Source organism: Hermetia illucens, chromosome 2, assembly GCF_905115235.1.
Source record: "Hermetia illucens chromosome 2, iHerIll2.2.curated.20191125, whole genome shotgun sequence".
Taxonomy (NCBI): Eukaryota; Metazoa; Arthropoda; class Insecta; order Diptera; family Stratiomyidae; genus Hermetia; species Hermetia illucens.
This window is the reverse complement of record NC_051850.1, coordinates 81685771-81708656: the sequence shown is the minus strand read 5'-3', so window position 1 is coordinate 81708656 and position 22886 is coordinate 81685771.

The window sequence follows — 22886 nt, the reverse complement described above, 5'->3', positions numbered from 1 at the left end:
CAAGCCAGTAACCATTTTGATGGCATCAATGGTTGATCTGGCTTTACGGAACCCATACTGCCGATCTGAGAGACCTCCCTGGCTCTCAACAACCGGGAGTAATCTATTATAGATGACTCGCTCTAGCATTTTGCCCACAGTGTCCAAAAGACAAATAGGTCTGTAAGAGGTTGGCTCACCTGGTGGTTTGCCAGCCTTAGGCAGTAGCACCAACTTCTGTCGTTTCCATGATGTAGGAAATATCCCCTCGGACATGCACGCTTCGAACAACTCAGCGAACATGTCCGGTCTGGATTTCACGGCAAGCTTAAGGGCCTTATTCGGCACGCCATCCAGACCCGGAGCTTTATTATCTCCTATCCTAGTGCAGATCTCCAGCAGCTCGTCACTGGTGACTGGCGGTATTGCCGTGTCGTTCAGAGGTCGCTGGAAGCTGTCTACGCCCTCCTCTTGCTGAGGGAATAACCCCTGGATGATTTCTAACAAGAGTGTAGGACACGTGATCTGCGGGGATGATCGGCCTCTGAATCGCCCCATCACGATTCTATAGGCGCTCCCCCACGGGTTTACGTCTGCTTCTAAACAGAGCTCCTTAAAGCATTTCCTCTTGCTCCGTTGGATGGCGAGCTTGAAGGTTTTGCGGGCATCCTTATAGGCGCGCTCTTTTTGCCCTTGATCAATTCTGCCTACCGCTCTTTGAGCCGCTCTTCTGGCTCGATGACAGGCTGATCGAAGGCTGGCCAGTTCAGCATTCCACCAGTAGTTTGGTCTTCTACTGGGGAATGAGCACCTCCTCGGCATGGACGCGTCACACGCTTTGGCGATGCATTGGGCCACATGGACAGCTCGTTCCGTAGAGGCGCCTGCTTTATTAGGTTGGTCTAACCACACCTCCGTAAAGGTCTGCTCATCCAGAGCTTTAGCGGACCAGCCTGACATCTTCCTCGGTTTCGGGCATGATGATGACTCCACCCATAGCCCAAAGAAGATTGCCTGGTGATCGCTGTGAGTGTAGTGGTTGCTGACACACCAAGACATACCACGTGCCAGTGCAGGGCTGACAAAAGTTAGGTCTACGATTGAGGTAGACTCCCCTTTCTGAAAGGTGTTTACACATCCTTCGTTGGCCAGAACGACATCCAACTGTGCGAAAGTGTCTAATAGACTGCGGCCCCTTGCATTTGTCTCTCTGCTACCCCACTCACGGGCCCAAGCATTGAAGTCACCAGCTATCACCCTTGGACTACGACCCCTTGCGTCGAGAACAAGGCTGTCAAGCATTTCCTCGAATTCGGGCAGTGTGAGGCTTGGTGGGGCGTAACAGCTGTACACATATACCCCGTTTATTTTCGCCCACACAAAGCCGCTGTATGTCTGATTCCCAGTACATTGGATGGCTTGTCGACCGCATGCCCATATCGCCGCTCCACCAGACGAATCTATAACCCACACGCCACCGTGACGGTTTTTATAGGGTTCGCTAATGATGGCAATTTCCACCTCGGATTCGTAGATGGTCTGTTCGAGTAAATCTTGTGCGACCCTACAATGATTGAGGTTTATTTGAATAAACCTCATTTTTTCATTGAAGTCAGCGCCTTCCTAAATTCCGGGCATTTAGCACTTCCGGCAATATGCCGGTAATCCCGTCCCTCACTTCCTTCGCATAATAAGCATTTGGGGTCCCTATTGCACGCTTTGGCAATATGGCCTTTCTCCCCACACCTTCTGCATCGATCGGACCGATCAATGCCGCTGGTGCATGCCTTCGCAAAATGACCAAACGCGAGGCACTTGAAGCACCTCTTTAGAGAAATCTGCTCTCTCAGACGGCAAACAACCCATCCGATTCGAACCTTCCCGGCCGCCAATAATTTCTGCGCGGCGTCCACTGGCAATCGCAATGTGGCCGTCTGAGTATTGCCATAGGCTTTCCGCAAACTCACAATGGACTCTTCGGCAAGTTCCTCCAACTTGAATTGTTCCATCAAGGCAGTGCAAATTTCTCCTTTGGATGTTACTTCATCGAGATCCTTGCACTGTATATAGACCTCATGTTTTTGGGTCCGTACTGTGACATTCTCCCCAAGTGAGCTCTTAACCTGAGCTCGGAAGCCATCAGTTTTCCCCAAGCTGGTTTTTTTCAGTTCAAACATGAGGTCACCCTTTTGGGTCCTTCGAATCTTGCTGACATTTCCGCCTAGATCTTTTAGGTCGGGGTCAGCTTTGACCTTTTTCAGTATCTCCGCGTAAGACAAACTTCCATTGCTGGAGATTACAATCGCTTCTGGGCGAATCCGCACTTTTGCCTTTTTCTTCGCCTTTTTCCTAACTACTTTGGTCCAACCACCTTTTTCATTCCCCTTGGATTTCGTCGAGTCGATTGCCGGAGCTCGCACTTGGGGGACCTGCCTTCTCTCTTCGGTGCCTTTAGTTCCGTTTTTCGGAGCTGTTTGCATGGCTTTTTTCCTCTTAGGCGCCTGTTGACTTCCCAGAGGATCCACATCTCCTTCCCGCACTCTCTTGTTTGGTGGCAGGTCGATTGCAACACGATTAGGTGTCACTTGGGTCGCTTGTGACACTGTTGGGGCAACAGATTTCGACTTGCCCTTGGAATTTTGTTCCTCTTGCTGCGATTTGTTGTAGAGCACTCTAATTGCTCTGACCATATTTTTTATGGCTTGGTGGACGTTGTGCTTGTCCTTGATGAACTCAGACAGCTCCACTATTTTTGCACCAAGCTGCGTGAAGGGTAATTCCTCTGCTTCAGGGCTCTGCTCTCCATGATGATTCCTACTAAATACTCCTTCACATTTGGCATTCATTGACCTTCCGTCCGTTTTATCTTTTTTGATGTTTGGCATTGGCGGAGATCTCAAAGTTGACGAACTTCTTCTGAATGGGTCCTTTCCCTGGTCCTGGAGTACCTCCTGTTGCTGCTCCTTTTGAATATGTGCGGTCGATGTTGTTGCTGTTTTTGTTGTCCAACGATCTGTTTTGAAATCACCCTTCTTCGGTTTTGTTACTGGTGTCCTTGGTAGAGTGGTACTTCGCTTGAACACATCCTTTTCCAAATCTAAAACACTTGTAGCATTAGATGCCACGGTGGCCAAGTTGTCCACCACCGAGGCACTGCGGTCGAGGGATATCGACGGCCGGGAGCCCGCTTGCTCACTCCCAAAAGCCGCCGGTACTGGGGTTCCGAGCCCCTGCACCGTAAGTTTACTCCTTCTCTCGTCTTCCATGGTGGTTTTATGTTCTGGGTATCCTTCCCATAGCCATTTTGGTCCACGCACCAGAGATGAGCAAACACTAGCCCATACACAGTCAGAAAAGAAAAGTGCATGAACACATATTTACACATCAATAGGTATGCCCCTATCCGCCACCTGGGGTCGCGCCTGATGGGAGATCTGGCAACTCCTCACAGGTCTGTCTGTCTGTCTGTCTGTCTGTTTGTCTGTCTGTCACACCCGATTTATTCGGAAACGGCTAGACCGATTATCACGAAAATTGGTGAGAGTATGTAATCTGATGGTGGCGCCATCTTGTGTCAAGTCTAAGGGGGGGCCCCCCCATACATGTGAATGGAGGGTGCAATTTTTTTTTCACAGAATGTAGCCATGTGGGGTATCAAATGAAAGGTCTCAATTAGTACTTTTGGAAACTGGTTCAATATTTGATATTGGGTGAAACATAGGGGAGTGAGGGCTCAAAATATGACCCCCAAAAAGTGTAACAGGTCTCGTTCTCAGAACCTATCCAACCGAAAAATCTGAAAAAAATCACAGTGGTGCATCTCTACGAAATCTAGGCCTCAAAGTATATTCGGCTCCGATATCTGTACAAATAAAGTTAATAATAGTATATTTCCACATTTTAGAAATTTTTTTATGTTCATCCCAGAAGAATCCCAGAAATTTAGCGTGCATATAATAAAGAATATAGTGCACAGTTTGGTCAAGTTTGAAGAAAATCCAATTATTACTAACAAAGTTATAGGGGGTAAAACTTTACCATTTTTTGTGAATTTCGTGCACTCTACAACCTGCATGACGTCATCATCACATATCATTTCGTCAATACCACAACGAAATGAGTTGCTATGGATGGGGTCGCAAAGAATTATTTTGTTTTAGTTTTTTAGTCATTTGTATGAGAATATCAATTACTACAACCAGACATGTATGTATGTAGGTATATAGTATATGCGTGCTAATGAACTTTGCGTGTAGTACCTAATTCAGATAGATATAAGAAGTAAATCGGAAATATGGGTACGATCAATTGATATACGTGCATATATGTGTACAGTATTCGGAAATAGGCAGTTTGTTTGTTTAGGATGAGCGTCATGTGTACGTATGTCTCCTAGTTTGGAAAAATATAAAGGATTATGTTGGAATTGTAGCTATATACGGATAGAGAAATGTGCGTTAAAATTTCTTACATAAGATGAACACAAAACCTTTATACCCGAAGCGCGAGCTTCCGGTATTCCGACTTGTTTATATTTGATGTTGGTTAAATTGTTGGCATTTGCTAATAATATTAAACTGAGAGCATGAAGCGCATGAAGTTGACCGTTATCAAAAGATATATTTGAATTGCTTTCTAGAAAATAGAGGGCAATGGAATTTTTAACTATATTACACGGAGCTGTCGTGCACTCGTCGCTTCTCACATCTTTTTCTTTTTCTTCGGCCTTCAGTTCACAAGCGGGGTCGGCTCGTCGTGATCGGTTTCGTCATTTTATTTTATCAAATGCCTGATCAAGATGTAATCGCGAGGCCTTTAAATCCCCATCCAGCGTATCAAGCCACCATTGTTTTGGCCAGCTTTTTGGTTGCTTCCCATTGCTTTCGATGTTCTGACCACTACTAGTTGTTGAATTCTTGTTAGCGTGAGTTACGTGACCACACCATCGAAAACGCCTTTCTTGCAGTTTTTCCACAATCGATGCAAACCCATATCGATGGGGGATATTCTCATTTCAAACGTAATCAAAACGTGTCACGCCACCAGTGCAATGCAATATCTTCGTCCCCATTACCGCAAGATGCCGTTCATTGTCCTTTATAGTCGGCCAACACTCAGAACTATAGAGAGCGGCAGACGGACGACATTGCAGTAAATTTTAGATTTGGGACGTGCGCTGACACGTCGATCACAAAGAACACCAGTTGGGGAATGCTACTTCATCCAGGTTGCATTAATGCGTGAAACAATTTCATTACGCAGTTCTACATTGGCTGATAGCATTGACTCGATATATTTAAATCGCTGAGTTCTGGCAATGGCAGTAACCTGCCCTTCGAGATATTTAAATCGCTCTGTTCTGGCAATGGCAGTAACCTTCCCAGAACTGAGCGATTTCAATATCTCGGGTCAATGCTATAAGCCAATGGAAAACTACGTTATGCTCCTCACATAGGGAAGCACAAAACCTTTTATACCTGAAGCGTCAAGCTTCCTGTTTCCCGACTTGTATTTATAGTTGAGTTGAACAAAAGGCGCAAATTGCTGAGTTTGCAAAGTTGCATCTTTTGTAACTCGATATTGCTCAATGTTCGTTTGAGTCATGTTTTTGTTTATGTTCAAATGTCGCTTATCTCTTGTGGATAGATTCTAGCTTCTTGTTCGAATGACAATGTTTATATTATTTCGCTCGAGTTTAGTAAGATAAATTTTGTGAAGATAAGATGTTCATGACTCATACGTATTATGGGCATGTGGTGTTTGTGTAAGGTGGAGTGACGCATGTTACAGGGCATGTAACCATATATGTAGAAAGGTTTTATGCCGCAGGTGCTAACGTAGCTATACATCATCTGGATCGAATATTTCCCGCAAATAATTTTTGTGGCTGTTCGGTTTCGATTACAGGGTGGAGGCAATCTCATCAGACGCTGCCTCGCGCCACCACCCTGAGGAGCCCCTTAACCGAAAAGCGCTGCAGGTGGCATTTTGCTCCACTTCAATTCAAAACTCCACAAGGATATAAATTATTGTGCCGAAGCGCCAGGTTTGCACCTAGACTGGTTTGAACTGATGACTGGACGTGAGAGCGGAGCGGAGGGAGTTCCGATTCAAATTAGCGCGACTGCGATTCAGTAAATGGCGTGTGATGTGCGTTCAGTTTATATGTTGATGACGGCAATGTTTCAATGTATTCACGTGGAATACACTAATTCTCGTGGAATACACTAATTCGACCTTCTATAATTGGATTACATTCAAACTTTCCAGATTTGTGTCTTATTTTATTATTTATACTGATGCCAATTTTGTACTTCTAGAATGAACTTAAGGGGGATTTTCAGATCATCATCAACGGCGCAACAACCGGTATCCGGTCTAGGCCTGCCTTAATAAGGAACTCTAGACATCCCGGTTTTGCGCCGAGGTCCACCAATTCGATATCCCTAAAAGCTGTCTGGCGTCCTGGCCCACGCCATCGCTCCATCTTAGGCAGGGTCTGCCTCGTCTTCTTTTCCTACCATAGATATTGCCTTTATAGACTTTCCGGGTGGGATCATCTTCATCCATACGGATTAAGTGACCCGCCCACCGTAACCTATTGAGCCGGATTTTATCCACAACCGGACGGTCATGGTATCGCTCATAGATTCCGTCATTGTGTAGGCTACGGAATCGTCCATCCTCATGTAGGGGGCCAAAAATTCTTCGGAGGATTCTTCTCTCGAACGCGGCCAAGAGTTCGCAATTTTTCTTGCTAAGAACCCAAGTTTCCGAGGAATACATGAGGACTGGCAAGATCATAGTCTTGTACAGTAAGAGCTTTGACCCTATGGTGAGACGTTTCGAGCGGAACAGTCTTTGTAAGCTGAAGTAGGCTCTGTTGGCTGACAACAACCGTGCGCGGATTTCATCATCGTAGTTGTTATCGGTTGTGATTTTCGACCCTAGATAGGAGAAATTGTCAACGGTCTCAAAGTTGTATTCTCCTATCCTTATTCTTGTTCGTGCTTGTGTTTGACCAATGCGGTTTGATGTTGTTGGTTGATTCGTCTTCGGTGCTGACGTTGCCACCATGTATTTTGTCTTGCCTTCATTGATGTGCAGCCCAAGATCTCGCGCCGCCTGCTCGATCTGGATGAAGGCAGTTTGAACGTCTCGGGTGGTTCTTCCCATGATGTCGATATCGTCAGCATAGGCCAGTAGTTGGGTGGACTTGAAGAGGATCGTACCTCTTGCATTCACCTCAGCATCACGGATCACCTTCTCGAGGGCCAGGTTAAAGAGGACGCATGATAGGGCATCCCCTTGTCGTAGACCGTTGTTGATGTCGAATGGTCTTGAGAGTGATCCTGCTGCTTTTATCTGGCCTCGCACATTGGTCAGGGTCAGCCTAGTCAGTCTTATTAATTTCGTCGGGATACCGAATTCTCTCATGGCCGTGTACAGTTTTACCCTGGCTATGCTATCATAGGCGGCTTTAAAGTCGATGAATAGATGGTGCAACTGTTGTCCATATTCCAACAGTTTTTCCATCGCCTGCCGCAGAGAGAAAATCTGATCTGTTGCTGATTTGCCTTGAGTGAAGCCTCTTTGGTATGGGCCAATGATGTTCTGGGCGTATGGGGCTATCCGGCCTAGCAAGATAGTGGACAATATCTTATAGATGGTACTCAGCAACGTGATACCTCTATAATTGCTGCACTGTGTGATATCTCCCTTTTTATGTATGAGACAGATTATGCCTCGCTGCCAATCGTCAGGCATTGATTCGCTGTCCCATACCTTGAGCACAAGTTGATGAACCACTTGGTGTAACTGGTCGCCTCCATATTTAACCAATTCGGCTGTAATTCCATCGGCTCCTGGCGACTTATGATTTTTTAGCCGATGAATTGCACGGACTGTTTCTCCTAAACTTGGTGGTGGCAGTATTTGTCCGTCGTCTTCAGTTGGCGGGACCTCCAACTCGCCGATGTTCTGGTTGTTCAGTAGCTCATCAAAGTACTCAACCCATCGCTCTAATATGCCCATTCTGTCGGAAATCAGATTTCCCTCTTTGTCTCGGTAGGATGAGCATCGAGGTGTATAAGGCTTCATCTTGCTGACTTGTTGGTAAAACTTCCGCGCCTGGTGCGGTTGCTCCCTGTACTTTTCTAGTTCACAGACTTGTTGGTTCTCCCAGGCTTCCTTTTTCCGTCTGTGAAGTCGCTTCTCCGCTCGACGGAGTTCGTGATAAGTCTCTGCGCGTGCCCGCGTTCTTTGAGAATGCAACATTACTCGGTATGCGGCATTCTTCCGTTCCGTTGCTAGCTTACATTCATCGTCAAACCAGCCGTTCCGACTCCTTTTGCGGCTGGGGCCAAGTATATTTGTGGCCGTATCCATGATAACGTTCTTCAGGTGGTTGTGAAGGTCATTAGTTGATGCTTCATCTCCAGGTCCTCTATTGACTGCGTTTATTGCGGCATCCATTTCCCTCTTATAGGTGTTTCGGAGGGTTGTGTTGTGGATGGCTTCAGTGTTCACTCTCACCTGATTGTCAGAGGGGATTCTAGGTGGTATTGTTATTCGAGCTCGGAGCACCATGCCAACGAGATAGTGATCCGAGTCTATATTGGCCCCCCTATATGTTCTGACATTCATCAAGGCTGAGAGGTGGCGGCGTTCGATCAACACGTGGTCAATTTGGTTGAAAGTGGTCCCGTCTGGAGAGGCCCACGTATGTTTGTGGACCGCTTTCCGCGCAAACCAGGTACTTCCAACAACCATTTCGTGTGACCCTGCTAATTGAATAGTCCGCAGTCCGTTATCATTTGTTTTTTCGTGTAAGCTATGGGAGCCAACGTATCGCCTGAATACGGGCTCCTTCCCTACTTGGCTGTTAAAATCCCCAAGTATGATTTTGATATCATATCTGGGACAGGCTTCGAGGGCTCTTTCTACTGCCTCGTAGAAGGTATCCTTCTCCGACTCTGCAGTCTCCTCTGTAGGGGCGTGAACGTTTATGAGGCTTATATTTCTAAACTTGCCTCGCAAGCGCAGAGTGCATAGCCGTTCGCTTATACTTTCAAAGCCGATAACAGCAGGTTTCATTTTTTGGCTGACTAAGAAACCTACTCCGAGCACATGGTTTACTGGATGGCCGCTATAATATATGGTGTAGTGGCTCTTCTCCAGGAAACCGGTCCCTGTCCATCGCATCTCTTGCAACGCTGTTACATCAGCCCTATATTGGGACAGGGTATCGGCTAGCTGCTTATCAGCTTCATCTCTGTACAGGGAGCGCACGTTCCATGAGAAAATGCGCAAATCGTTGTTCCTTTGTCGTTGCCGGGTCCGTCGTTTTAACATCCGTCCTATCCGAGGCTCCTGTTGTGGCTTCGTAACAGTTTGTTTTCCGTGTAGGGTTGTCAGCCCTACCCAACCCCCAACCTGGAGGACCAGTTGGTACAATTTGTCCCGTTTTTAGGCGCGGGAGACTCGCCTTCATCCTTCTCCGTCTGCAGCTTTTCGTCAAGAAAGAGCTCCCAGCGGTCACCACGTGGAGGTGGAGATAGGGTTTGGTAGTAGAGCTGTTGGTGTTGGTTCAGCAGGCATTTCCCAGGTTTTATGCTCCATCGTGGGTACCAATCCACGTTTCGCCCCGGGACCTATACTACCCTTTGACCACCATTTTCAGATAAATTTCTAAAATACAGTAACATGCTATTATTAACTTCATTTGATTAGATTTCGAAATGAGCTGTATTTTGAGGCCTAGGTTTTGTATAGGTGCATCTCTGCATGCATCTTGCAGATTGTTCGGTTGTTTCACTTTTTGTGGAACATATTTTGAGTTCTCACTCCTCTGCGTTTCACCCAATATCAGAAATGGAGTATTTTCGAAAAGTACTAATTAGTTTGGTTTGATAGTCCACATGACCATATCCTGTGAAAAGAATTTTGCTCCCCTTTCGCATATATGAGGAGCCCCCTCTTAATCTCCACGCAAAATGATGTCACTCGAATTTCGTGGCAATCGATTCAGCCGTTTCCGAGTGAAGCGGGTGTGGGAAACAGACAGACGGACAGGCAGACATTGAATTGATTTTAATCAGGTTTTATTTTACACAAACCATTAAAATAAGTAATAAAATAAAAGCGGGGAAAGAGATAAGTAAAATACCTTTAGTATTATTCCCTATACCAAATTCTATCTAATATCTCTTGGTGGCAAATCCCGTGACAAAAAAAACTCATTCAGTGTCTTTAAAAACAACAGTGTCTTTAAAAACAACAAGTCGGGGAACCGGAAGCTGACGTTTGTTCCAAAAAATTTAAGTTGTTACTATGTTAATCAAACTTATGTTGATTCCGATTCCGTAATTTATCGTGTGTTGTTCGTATTCTTAATGACTATATGATCCAAGGTAATTTTCTCTGTAAAATTTTGGAATGGAGGGATAGAAAAAACTTTTTTTTAATGTTCGTTCAACATTTTTATTTTCGCATCCATTGAAATGTATTAGTGCATTATTTCTTATCGGTAACTTTCTTGTATCGCAGTTTCGACTAATGTTAATATAATTTACATTTTTAAGAATTAATGTTTGTCATCAGCACCTACGACTTCAGTGGTATTAACTTTTATCATCTTACAATTATGTTTATATATACAGGGATTACTTCCCTTTATTTCGTTTAATAATTTAATATAGGTTCATATTTGTATACAATTTCCTTATAGTTTCGATAGCTGAATAGATTTCTTTTTTCTGATGGAATCGATTTCTTTTTAATTTTTAACCACTAAAATCACCCCCGACTCCCTCCCTGCCCCGCGGAACCACCACAAGGTATTACATCACGGGGCGGAGTTAGCTCACTCTAGCTTAGTCACCTTTCTTCTATACGCCGCGCACATGACCACGTTTCTCTCCTCTCCTCTGCTTTTCGCAGTTTATTTTGGATAGATGCGATCATACAGTTGACCGCATCCCAATTCTCTTGATGTGCTAGCATTTTCGGCACCAGATTTTCTGGTATCAGTACCTCTCCTAGAGTCTTCTCTAGATTCCGCCTTTCTTCCCCAAATCTCGGACAGTGGAAGAATACATGCTCTGGCTCCTCTGGGACCAATCGCAATTTGGACAGTCGGGTGAGGTCTCCAATTTAAACCGGTGAAGGTATTGGAGATATCCTCCACACCCTGTGAGAAACTGGATGAATTTATAATTAATCTCACCGTGTCGTCTCTCCAACCACTCCTTGATGGCAGGAATGAGCCTGTGAGTCCACCGAACCTTTCTCGAGCGTTTCCACCGCTCTTGCCATCTATTTATGGATCTCTCCCTCTCAGTCTTCTTCGTCTGAGATGAGGAAGAGGTTGGTTTCGCCTTGTACATATTTTCCATCTCATATGCCAAGATGTTAATCGGCATCATTCCAGAGATGACGAATGCTGCATCATCCGACAGTCCTGAAGGCAGAGCGTACCCTCAGGGCTGTCCTCCGGTAGACTGAACTCAGTTTGGTAGTGTTCCTTGACATCCGCAATGCCTGACACCCTGACTATAAGCAACCTAGAGGTATGCCGTGGCCCTCCCACGTTCGGCATCATCCTTGCCATTGCCATACCTGCAGTTGATCATCGTTGTACGTGATGTTCAACAGTAGTTGGCCCAATACGGAGCCCTCAGGGATCGTCAACGATCCTCCATGGGCCATTTACGATACGGGGAGTGGCGTCCCCGAGGTGCCCGAGCGAGTAGTTCTGACCCCCTAGCTGGCATAATACTTGCGTCCTAGGTAGTAGCCTCGAGAAAGTTTCTCGGTGAAGAGCGAACTGCTAATGACCGATACACGCCGGGACACACTGGGAGTCCCGGAGCCGTCGACAACTCCCTGTCGACGTCGATGGGGTGATGTGACCCTAGCTCTGCCAAGGTGGTAGTTGTGGCGTGTATCAGGAGCCAGCCCCTTCGGGACCCTGGTCGAGTAGTGTGCATTGAACCGGTGTTAGTAGACTGCGTTGCTCCGAGCGAGTCCTGATCCGTCCGTGAATTCCGGGATCAGCTAAGCGTAGGTCAGGCCTCAGCGAACTGGGGTAGGGGCTGTGTCCCCGAGGGTGTACCCGTTCCTGACTATTGCGGCCCGCTCCCTTGCACACGATGCGCTGGTAAACAACTCAAATGGAGAATAAAAACGAACGAAACGAGGAGATAGTGGAAATAGGGAGTGAGCTGGCTGCGTTTATTCGCAGCACGAAAATGCGCCGTTCGCCCCAGGACGCAACAAGGGCTGAAATACCCGACGAGACATCCGGACGCGCAGACGGAGTGAAAGACTCAGAAAGCGATGCGGCACCTGCAACACAGATAGGAACCCAGACCATACCGCACAGTGCTGTAATTGGGGAAAGAGGCACAGTGGAAACTGCCGAAACTAATAAAATGGTTAATGAATATAAGCCGAGTGGGAGGACTGTCGATTACTGTGGCGCAAACGGAAGAGGAAAGACTTATTAAAAAATGCACGGCAGTTGTGAAGCACATGCGAACTTCGACGTTCCTCGAGAAAAACGTCGGTAAGGGGGTGAAAAACGGGCTAATGGAACTGGAAGAGCTCCTGGACAGGATTTCATACTATAGGCAAACATGGAAAGTAAGACCAAATCCGCAGGAAGCAGAAACAACCGCAACACCACGAGTACCAAACGGATTGCTTACAGCCCATTGCAGAGCGAACTTGGTAAAAAACGAAAGGAGGAAGGGACATCTGAAGGAGACTTCACTCAGGTACTCTCCAGGGCTGAAAAGAAGAAGGCGAAGAGGATCAAAAGACAACAACACGTCGCGCCATCAGAAAAACCTCTGCCTAAAGCTAAGGCGGACACGAAGGACGGAGTGCCAAAAGAAAAGGTGGGGAGACGAGGGAGGACTAGACCGCCAGCTTTGCTTATTAAGCCGACGGAAGGCAAGACTTTTGCGGAAGTCCTCAGCGAAATCCGTTACAAAATCAAACCCGAAGACAACGGAGCGGAGGTGTCTTCCATACGTAAAACGAAGGGTGGTGGAGTCTTAGTCGAACTAGGCCCTACGACTATAAATAAAGTCACGTTCTGTGAAGCAGTCAAGGGGCTTCTAGGAGAAAAAGCTTTGGTTTCCAGCCTGGAACCCACGTGTGCTTTAGAAATCCGAGACCTTGACTGTCTCACGGAAAAGAAGGAGATAGAAGAGGCCATCAAACGCGAATTCCCGGAGGTAACCAATGTCCGGATTGGTATCACCTCCGCAAACTCCCGAGGCCAAAAACTCGCTGTGGTGGAAGTTACCGAGCAATACGCGAGGAAGCTTCTAAGCAGCGGGAAAATAAGAATTAGCTGGGTAGTGTGTAGGATACGAATTCGGGCCGCCCCAACCAAATGTTACAAATGTTTGGATTATGGGCACACATCTGCAAACTGTCGGGGACCTGACAGAAGGGCAGCATGCCGTAAATGCGGTCAGGCAGGCCATAAAGCGAACAGCTGCAATGAAAAGGAAAGCTGCGTCCTATGCACGGACCGTAGCGCGACTGATGAGAGCATTGCGCACACTGCGGAATCGGGGCGGTGATCAGTTTTCAGAACAGAATTGGAAAGAGCTAGGATACGGTCAACATGATTTGCATCCTACAAATCAATATACACCGGAGTGCAACCGCTCACGAGTTGCTAGCGCAGTTCGCTGCGGAGACCAAAGCTGATTTAGTACTCATCAGTGAGCAGTACCAAAACAAGGGCCCAGTTTCATGGCACCCAGACATATCAGGTACCGCTGCCATCTGGGTTCGGGACGGCACCCTCCTGGGGGTTCTTGCCCAAGGCCAAGGGGACGGCTTTGTCTGGATTCGGTGTTCAGGGATAACGTTTTTTAGTGTCTATCTTACGCCGAATGAGACGATGCCGGACTTTCGTCGGAGGCTTGCGGCTTTGGAGGACGCTATCTTAAGCACGGATGGGCGGATCCTGGTCGGGGGTGACTTCAATGCTAGGGCACTTGAATGGGGCATGCCTCACATAGATTCCAGAGGGAAACGAATTCTGGAAATGGCGGCGAGAACAGGACTGGTAGTTCTAAACACCAGATTCACCCCAACGTTCCGGCGCCCGGTCTGCGAAGGAAGCATTCCAGACGTAACCTTCGCGTCGGAATCACTGGTGTCGCTTGTGGATGGGTGGCGAGTTCTGGACCACCAATACATTACTTTCGAAGTGGTGGACACAAACTCTCGGTGTGCGCCACCCCAGCGATCTTTCTGTGTATGGAACGTCGCGAAAGTGAACACCGGGAAGTTTGTCGAAACTCTGGGAACAGGTGGGGCCACGCTGAAGGATACTCCTGGGGGCGGTAGCGCCGCTGCTGACACTGTCGTAAATTGAGTTATGAACCTGATAACGACGGTCTGCGGAGCCTCCATGCCCAGGAAGACATCAAGGCGCGGCAAACCTTCCTTGTATTGGTGGACAGTGGAAATCGCAGAGCTCCGGAAGGAGTGTCACAGGCTCCGCCGCTTAACACAACGTCTAGGTGACCGGGGGGAGTCATGTACCATAATGATGGGGTACAAATCAGCCAAAAGTAGACTCCGCAGCGCAATAAACAAGAGCAAAGCTCGCTGCTGGCAAGATGGAGATCCGTGGGGATTCGGTTACAAACTTGTAACCCGAAAAATTGGAGCTCTGCGGAAACCCTGTTCCCCTAAGGCCGAGCGGATGGACCGCATTGTGAGGGCACTCTTCCCTGCACACCCCGTATGGAATGGTGACGTCGGCGCGGAGAGCGCAGAGGACTGTCCACTTTTCTCTATAAAAGAGTTGGAACAGGCAGTCCTCTCTATGAAAAACAAGAAGGCGCCAGGACCCGATGGTATTCCAGCAGACGTATACAAATTGGTATTCCAACACCGGCCAGACCTACTGCTCGGCGCATTCAACGCTTGCCTGAAAGAGGGCATTTTCCCTGCTCGTTGGAAAGTTGCGAGGCTTGCGCTGATCCCTAAAGGGAAAGGCGATTCCGAATTGCCGTCTTCATACCGCCCACTATGTATGCTTGATACTGCTGGGAAAGTGCTCGAAAAGCTCATCAGAAGTAGACTCGCTGAAGCGATACGCGCTGCCGGAGATTTATCTCCACGGCAGTTTGGTTTTAGGGCAGGGAGATCGACAATTGGTGCTGTCATGCAGGTCGTGGACGCCGTTCGACGACCAGAGGCACATTGCCGCCGAACTCGACGGCTGGTGCTCCTCGTAACGCTTGACGTCAGAAACGCCTTCAATTCCGTAAGATGGAAAGACATTCTGGGCACACTAGACAATACCTTCAACGTGCCGAACTATCTCTTACGGATTTGAGGGACTATCTGAGGAATCGCTCCCTGCTCTATGAAACGCTAGAGGGTCAAAGGTGGATGGAGGTCACGTCGGGGGTAGCACAGGGATCCATCCTAAGGCCGGACCTCTAGAACGCTACCTATAACAGTTTGCTTAAACTCGACATGCCAGAAGAGTCGCGCCTGGTCGGCTACGCAGATGATGTCGCAGCGCTTGTTGCTGGACGCACTGTCGAACAGGCGCAAAGCAGACTCGGCATATTGATGCGACGGGTAAGCGGATGGATGACTACTCATGGTTTCAACCTTGCACTGGAAAAAACCGAAGTAGTCATCCTGACTAAAAGGAGAATTCCGACCCTGCTTCCCATATCGTTCGGCGAGTCGATCATCGAGACAAAATCAGCGGTAAAGTACCTCGGGTTGACTCTTGACTCAAAAATGAGCTTTTCTGAGCAAATCCAAGCACCAGCGAACAAGGCTGCGGCTGGAGTTTCGGCGTTAAGTAGGCTAATGGCAAACATTGAGGGTCCTACGTCTAGTAGGCGACGTCTCCTGATGAGCTCAACGCAGTCTGTCCTGCTCTACGGCGCAGAGGTATGGGCTGGCGCTCTTAACAAGGAGGTATATCGTAGACGCCTCGCGCAAGTACAGAGACGGGGAGCTTTACGGGTGGCGTCTGCGTACCGCACAGTCTCTGAACCGGCCGTGATGGTGATCGCGGGAGTTATCCCCGTTGCCCTTCTTGCTAGGGACCGTCAAGCCAGATATAAGCGCAAGGGAGATGAGCCAAGGAAGGTGGTTGCTCGCGAAGAACGGCCACACACTCTAGACGAGTGGCAGCTCTCTTGGCAAAATGAAACTAGAGGCAGATGGACTGCGCGGCTCATCGGCAACTTAGGTGCGTGGCTGAATCGGAAGCATGGTGAGACTAACTATTTCCTTACCCAATTTTTAAGTGGGCATGGAAATTTTCAGTCTTACCTGCACAAGATTGGAAAGGCGCGTTCTCCGCATTGTGTGTTTTGCAATGGAGTTGTGGACGATGCCCACCACACTTTTTTTTCTTGTGGAAGGTGGGATGGGGTTCGTCAGCAGCTCTATTTAAACACAGGGGATTTCTCTCCAGACAACATTGTCGAAGAGATGCTGAGGACTGCTGACAGGTGGAACCGTGTTGCCCATTACGTTCGTGCCCTTCTCGTTACTAAGAAGATAGAACTCGACCGGTGGAGGAGCCGGATGGCAGGGGGCTCCTTGAACTGACAGTTCCCTTCCTCCTCTCCCCTCCCGTTGGTGAAAGGAATTCCCTGATTTGAAGGCTCCGCAAGGCGGGAGAGCTCGGGGGCTGGCCCGAAGTAATGTGACAAACGGTTCCAGGCTAGCTCTCTGACGATGGGGAGGTGTTTAGTTGGTAGTCCGACGACGTACCGAATCGGGAGACCAACACGTTGTGCGTAAATGCATTCACCTACCCTACCCCCCAAAAAAAAAAAAAATACGGAGCCCTGCGGTGAGTTGCATCTTCGGCCAAGTCAGTCATCAGTTTGATGGCATCAATGGTTGATCAGGCTTTACGGAACCCATACTGTCGATCTGAAAGGCCCCCTTGAATCTCAACAACCGGGAGTAATCTATTATATATTACCCTGTCTGTCTGTCTGTCTGTCCCACGTACTTTTCTCGGAAACGGCTATACCGATTTACACGAAATTTGGTGAGAAGATGGGAACTATGAACGCCCAGACATGCAGTGAGTGATATCCTTCTATGTGGAGAGTAAGAGGGTCCCCATATATGCAAAAGGGGAGTATAAAATTTTTTCACCGAATAATCATGTTGGGTGAATGAAAGGTCTCGATTAGTACTTTTTGAAGTCGGTCTTAGTTTTGAGATTTATTAGAAAGGCGGGGTGGAAAGTGGTGATTTCTTTAACGGACCCATTCTGAGAAACTACTCAACCGAAAAATCTGAAAAAAATCATGAAACTGCCTCCAAATGGTGCCCAGGCCGCCAAGTACTCTCCATATCGATATCTGTTCAAATTGAGTTAGGAATAGTATATTAACATATTTTTGGGGAAATTGAGTAAAACCCCCCTTGAGTGTATGTCAGAGTTATAAAAGTTGGTAGTAGTATAAAATATAATATTAAACATGTTATCTTCAAGTTTGATCAAAATCGTACTATTCCTAACAAAGTTACAGTAGCTCAAAATTAACTTCACCGTGTAAATTTGTTGCTAAATGCATATACATAACCAGCTACGTACAAATGGGATAGTTCTACACTCAAATATACTCACAGAAGAAGCAAACAAAACCTTTCATACTTGAAGCGCTCAGTTTCCGGTTTCCCGGCTTGTTGATTTTAATTGAACTTTAATAGTGTCATTTGGGATTTTAATGGCGGAAAGCAACAAGTTGTCTTGGAATTTGGTCACATCCAATTTTATATGTTGTATTTTAACAAAATCTGTATTGAATTTCTGCAATTCTTCATCTGTTGAAATGTTTGGATGAAGGATAACATATTTAACGGAAACAATTCTAACTTTCAATACTTTGATTTTAAATAATGATCGTAATATTAATTGTTACTCTCTCAGCTCCTTGTAATACTGTTTATTTTCACTGCCATTATTTTCTGATCTGATTTTACTATGTTTTTAAGCTGTTATATATTTTCGTTGAATTTGGAGATGATGATAACTTGTTTATAGATTGCTGTAATTGTGTTACGGTTATTAGTGGCGGTTGATTTGCATTGGTACTCTATGTGTTGTCTGTCTCGTCGTTTAGTGTGACGAACAGCCATTTATGGGCATCACCCACAAGGTTAATGAGATTTTTTTCTGTCTACTTGCACTAGGTACAATTGTATTCTTTTAAAATTTTCAATTTTTCAAGGAGAAGTTCATTATGTTCTCTATCCAACCGATTTATTAATTCTGAGATTTCGGGGATAACTAGACTGGATTTTTTTTTAGAAATTTTTGAGTCCTAAGTCCACATCCACTCGATGCCGGACGAGACCAAATGGAGAGCAACTCGCTCTCACTCTTTATGGTCCATGGACTCCTCTTTTTGAGTTTAACTCCCAAGGCTCAAAAAGTAAAAGAGGGACAAAGACGGCTACGATTTCGTACCAGGGCAGAGACAGGCATCATACGCTGCCTCGCCTTTCCCTCTTTTACTTTTTAAAACTTGGGTGTTAAACTTAAAAAGAGGAGTCCGTGGACCATAAAAAGTTGCTCTCCATTTGGTCCAGTCCGGAATCAAGTGGATGCCGAGTTAGGACTTGCAAATTTCGAGAAAAAGTGTCTAGCTCCGGCCAAGCTTTGGTCCGAACTCTGGGCGGATTTAGGTTGAATACAATTCGCACCCTTGTCGTGTTTTGCGAACTATAAAAGCGAGCGGATAACATCTGCGAACCGCTTCGGTCACGTTGCTCCCAGGACACAGGTGAGGCAGCATCTGATGAGTTGCTTCTGCCCTGGTACGAAACTGCAGCCGTCTTCGTCCCTCTTTTACTTTTAGACTGGATTTGCTCACAATGTCTACTTTGCCTGATTGAAGTGTCGCCGGTGGTCTTCTTTATCAGCAGCAAAAAAGCAATTATATTGGTGAAAATCTGAAAATTATAGTAACGATCTTACGCCGAAAGTGTTGGGTATTTTCCTGGCTGAAATTCGGTTTATGATCTTTTGCAATACACTCATCGAACATAGAACTAGTTAGTTTAGTTAACTGGGGGGGGGGGGGGAACCGCAGCTCCGAGCACTCAAGCCATTGTTAGGCCCATTGTACTATCCCCGTAAGTTGCCTATTCAATGGCTTCCCGCCTGCGGTGTTCGCAGGCTTTAGCGAATCTTAGAATATTCTCCAGAGGCAGAGAGTGTGCGGATTCTTCATTGAAGAAAACCTTGCCAAGGTGTCTTCGTCTGATGCCGGATGAGGATGCCGGGCAGCTGCATAAAAAGTGCAGGGCCGTCTCCTCCTCCTCACATTGGCTGCACACAGCCGAAACCACTACCCCAATCCTTTCCATATGGTAGTTTAAGGAGCAGTGCCCCGCCAAAAGCCCTACTAGGGTTTTCATGTTCCGCTTCTTAAGGGACAACAAAAATGCCGTTCTAGAGGCCCTGGGCTCCTTCACAAGGATTTTCGCTTACCGGCAAGAGTCTAAATTTCTCCACTCGGTTGCGTGAATCCTTGCAATTTCACCCTTCAGAGTAGACTTGACAGTAGATGGTCGGATTCCAAGAGCTGGTTCTGGCCCCACCATTGTGGATCCAGACCCTCGGCGAGCCAGTCTGTCAGCTTCGTCATTACCAGCGATGTTAGAGTGCCCCGGAACCCACATCAGAAATGTTTCGTTCAGTCGACCAAGTTGCCATTTAGCGCTAATAATGCCGCCCGACTGTCGGAACAGATTCGAATGGTGCGACCCCTCCATTTCTATCGCAGACATTCTTCTGCTGCCAATGAAATGGCATATATCTCCGCCTGAAATATGGTCGTCATTTTTCCGAGGGGTTGGGCCAGTTCGATAATCGGATTCTCCGAGAACACCCCCGCGTCCGATCCATCCTCCATGACTAACCCGTCGGTGAAGTTTATTAGGTCTGTAATCTGAAAAGACTCATGGTCACTTGTCGACCATTCTTCTCTTTCGGTGATTACGACAGTGTATGTCTTTTCAATCTTCTTTCGAATCTAGAAACCATATGATCGATCGGCATCAGGGGTACCGGATGTTTTTCAAAGAATTTCCAGATAGACGCATGACCGTTTGATTGGCCGCCTTTCCACGCCCCAATGGTATCGAGCCTATATGCGTCATTGGCCGCTTTCCGTTTCACCTCCAAGTGAATGGCGGGTAAATTTAGGATAGCTTCAAGTGCCGCAGTCGGCGTAGTACTCATTGCTCCAGTAATACTTAGGCAACCAAGTCTCTGAATCTGCGTTAGCAGCTTCCTGCTGTTAGCAAAGTTCAGTCTTGGCCACCAGACGATGCATTATTATGGGTGTATACATCCAGTATATCGGTTTGGGTGAAAGTCCCCAGGTCTTACCTATCGCACTCCTACAGCAATAGAGCAATCTGCAGCATTTCTGATATTGTTCCTGGATATGATGCCTCCACGTGTCGAAATGTACTCCTAAGTACTTGACTGCTTGTGCCAGCTGGATTTCCGCCCCTGCTAAGGTGGGTAGCATGTAGCTGCCCCACCTGACGTTCCTAGTGAACGTAACTAGTCCAGTTTTCCTAGCGTTCACCGTGAGTCCATTGCGGAGGCACCAGTTGTGGATTACATGCAGAGTTGCATTCAAGCGGTCGCATACTGTATCCGCAAACTTGCCGGTAATTATTACGGCTAGGTCGTCCGCAAATGCTTGCGCGAAGACTTTTTTGTCCTCCAGGAGCCACAGCAGGGTATCCATCACCAAGAGCCATAACAGTGGAGAGAGAACCCCTCCCTGTGGGTAGCCCCTGAGACATCCTGCTTCAATAGACTTCTGGCCGACCGATATGTGGATTTTTCTCCACTCTAGCATGTGAAGGATGCAACTAATTAGCAGCGGTTCGATTCCATGCTGTCTTGCCGCATTACAAATTGCCGCGAATGAAGCATAATTGAAGGCACCTTCGATGTCCATGAATGCGCCTAAGGCGTATTCTTTTTCGGACATCGCCTTTTCAATTTTTGCCGTAAGTTCGTGGAGTGCTGTCTCTGTGGATTTGCCCTTTTGGTAGGCGTGTTGCCTATGGTGAAGTGGCCACTTAGGAATGTGTATATCCCTTATGAACCGATCTACTAGTCTTTCTAGTCCTTTTAGCAGAAAGGACGTTAGGCTGATCGGTTGAAAGCTTTTTGCGTCTGTGTAAGTGGGTTTTCCTGGTTTTTGAATGAACAACACCTTCACATCCCGCCATCTAATTGGAATATAGGCGTATGCAAGGCATGCACGATATATATTCCGAATGTGTAGACGCAGGACATCCATTCCTTCTATTACTAGCGCAGGGATGATGCCATCCGGACCTGCAGACTTGTATCTATGGAACGAGTTAAATGCCCATTTTACTCGCTCCAGTGATACTATAATACTTTGCATGCCAGATTCCAGTCCCTCGGTTGAGGGCTGTATGCACCTGTTGGCCCCGAGATTAGATTTTGGATACTGCCTGGGAAGTGTACTTCAAGTAAGTGATTTGCCGTTTCTTCATCGCTTTCTGTGTACTTCCCATTCTGTAAACGTAAATAGCCCAGTTTTTGGGTTCTGTGGTTCATAGAACTAAATATGCCCCAATCACTGCCATTTGTTTGTTTGGGTCTGTCTACTACATTTTTTACGAAATCCGAAGTGTGGGATATTTTATTTCGTTTATTCAATGATTGCGCTTGAAGATATTATTCTAGAAGGTCAAGTATTTGTGAATTGGATGTGGACTTCGCATTGAATCATAATAATTTATTGCTCCTTCCCTAAAATCGATAGTTGCTAAGCTCCAGTTTTTTGGATTGACATGACATGACATGGTATGAAAAAGGTGTTTATTACGACTTCGTTTTCCACTTCTATCCATGATAAGATTTCAATAAAAATTTATAATATTATCGTTCAACCAATTGTTACCCGCAAGTGTTTTAATGTCATACCTAGTTATACTGAGGCTGAACTGTGATATCAATACTTCTCGTCCATTTTCTTGAACTGTTGCCTTTTCTATTAGATTCAATTGATCCTTACTAAAACTCGGGGATTCTGTCTATATTTCTCATTATTTGTTTCGTCTTGATTAAGTGTGCTGAGAAAATCAGCCACTCGATTTTTCCTCCCTTTTAGATATTCAATATCGAATGAATATTCCCCTAATTTCAGAAGCCAACGTTGGTGTCGCTGCGAAGAGCCCTTACCCTTGTATTTTGCATTATTTTATATGCTGATGGTCAATAAATATTTTCAATTTGTTATTATAGAGATAGGATCTGAAATAGTTCACCGCCCACATTATAGCTAGGAACTCTTAGTCCGTTGCTGAATAGTTTTTCTCGAGGGAATTACTTTTGCGTAATCCCTAATAAATTGTCTACAATATTCCAGCAAACCTAGAAAACTTCACTTCACTTCTTTTTCCGTTTTCGGAAGTTTTATTTGCTGAATAAAATCTTCTCAGAACTTGGTTGTAAACCGTCCTTTGTTATAACATGTCCTAAGAATCTGGTTTCTTTTCACATGAAGCTACAGTTATCAACTTGTATTCTCAGTTGATTCTTTTCTTGACCTTCGAAAATATCTGTAAGGAATTAAATGTACTCTTGAAGTGATGTACTAAAAACTAGCACATCCTCCAAGTACATTACACAGGTCTTGTTTATGAAAAGAATAGACATTCTACAGAGAATGAAGACAGCTGCCATTCTGCTGAGAATCCTAAATTACCTAAGTCTCCGCAAATCTAGTTACCTGAGAATAACATTTCCACACTGGTTAATTCTGTAACTCAGTAGATGCAGCAACTTTTATGTTGTTTCTATGGAAAGG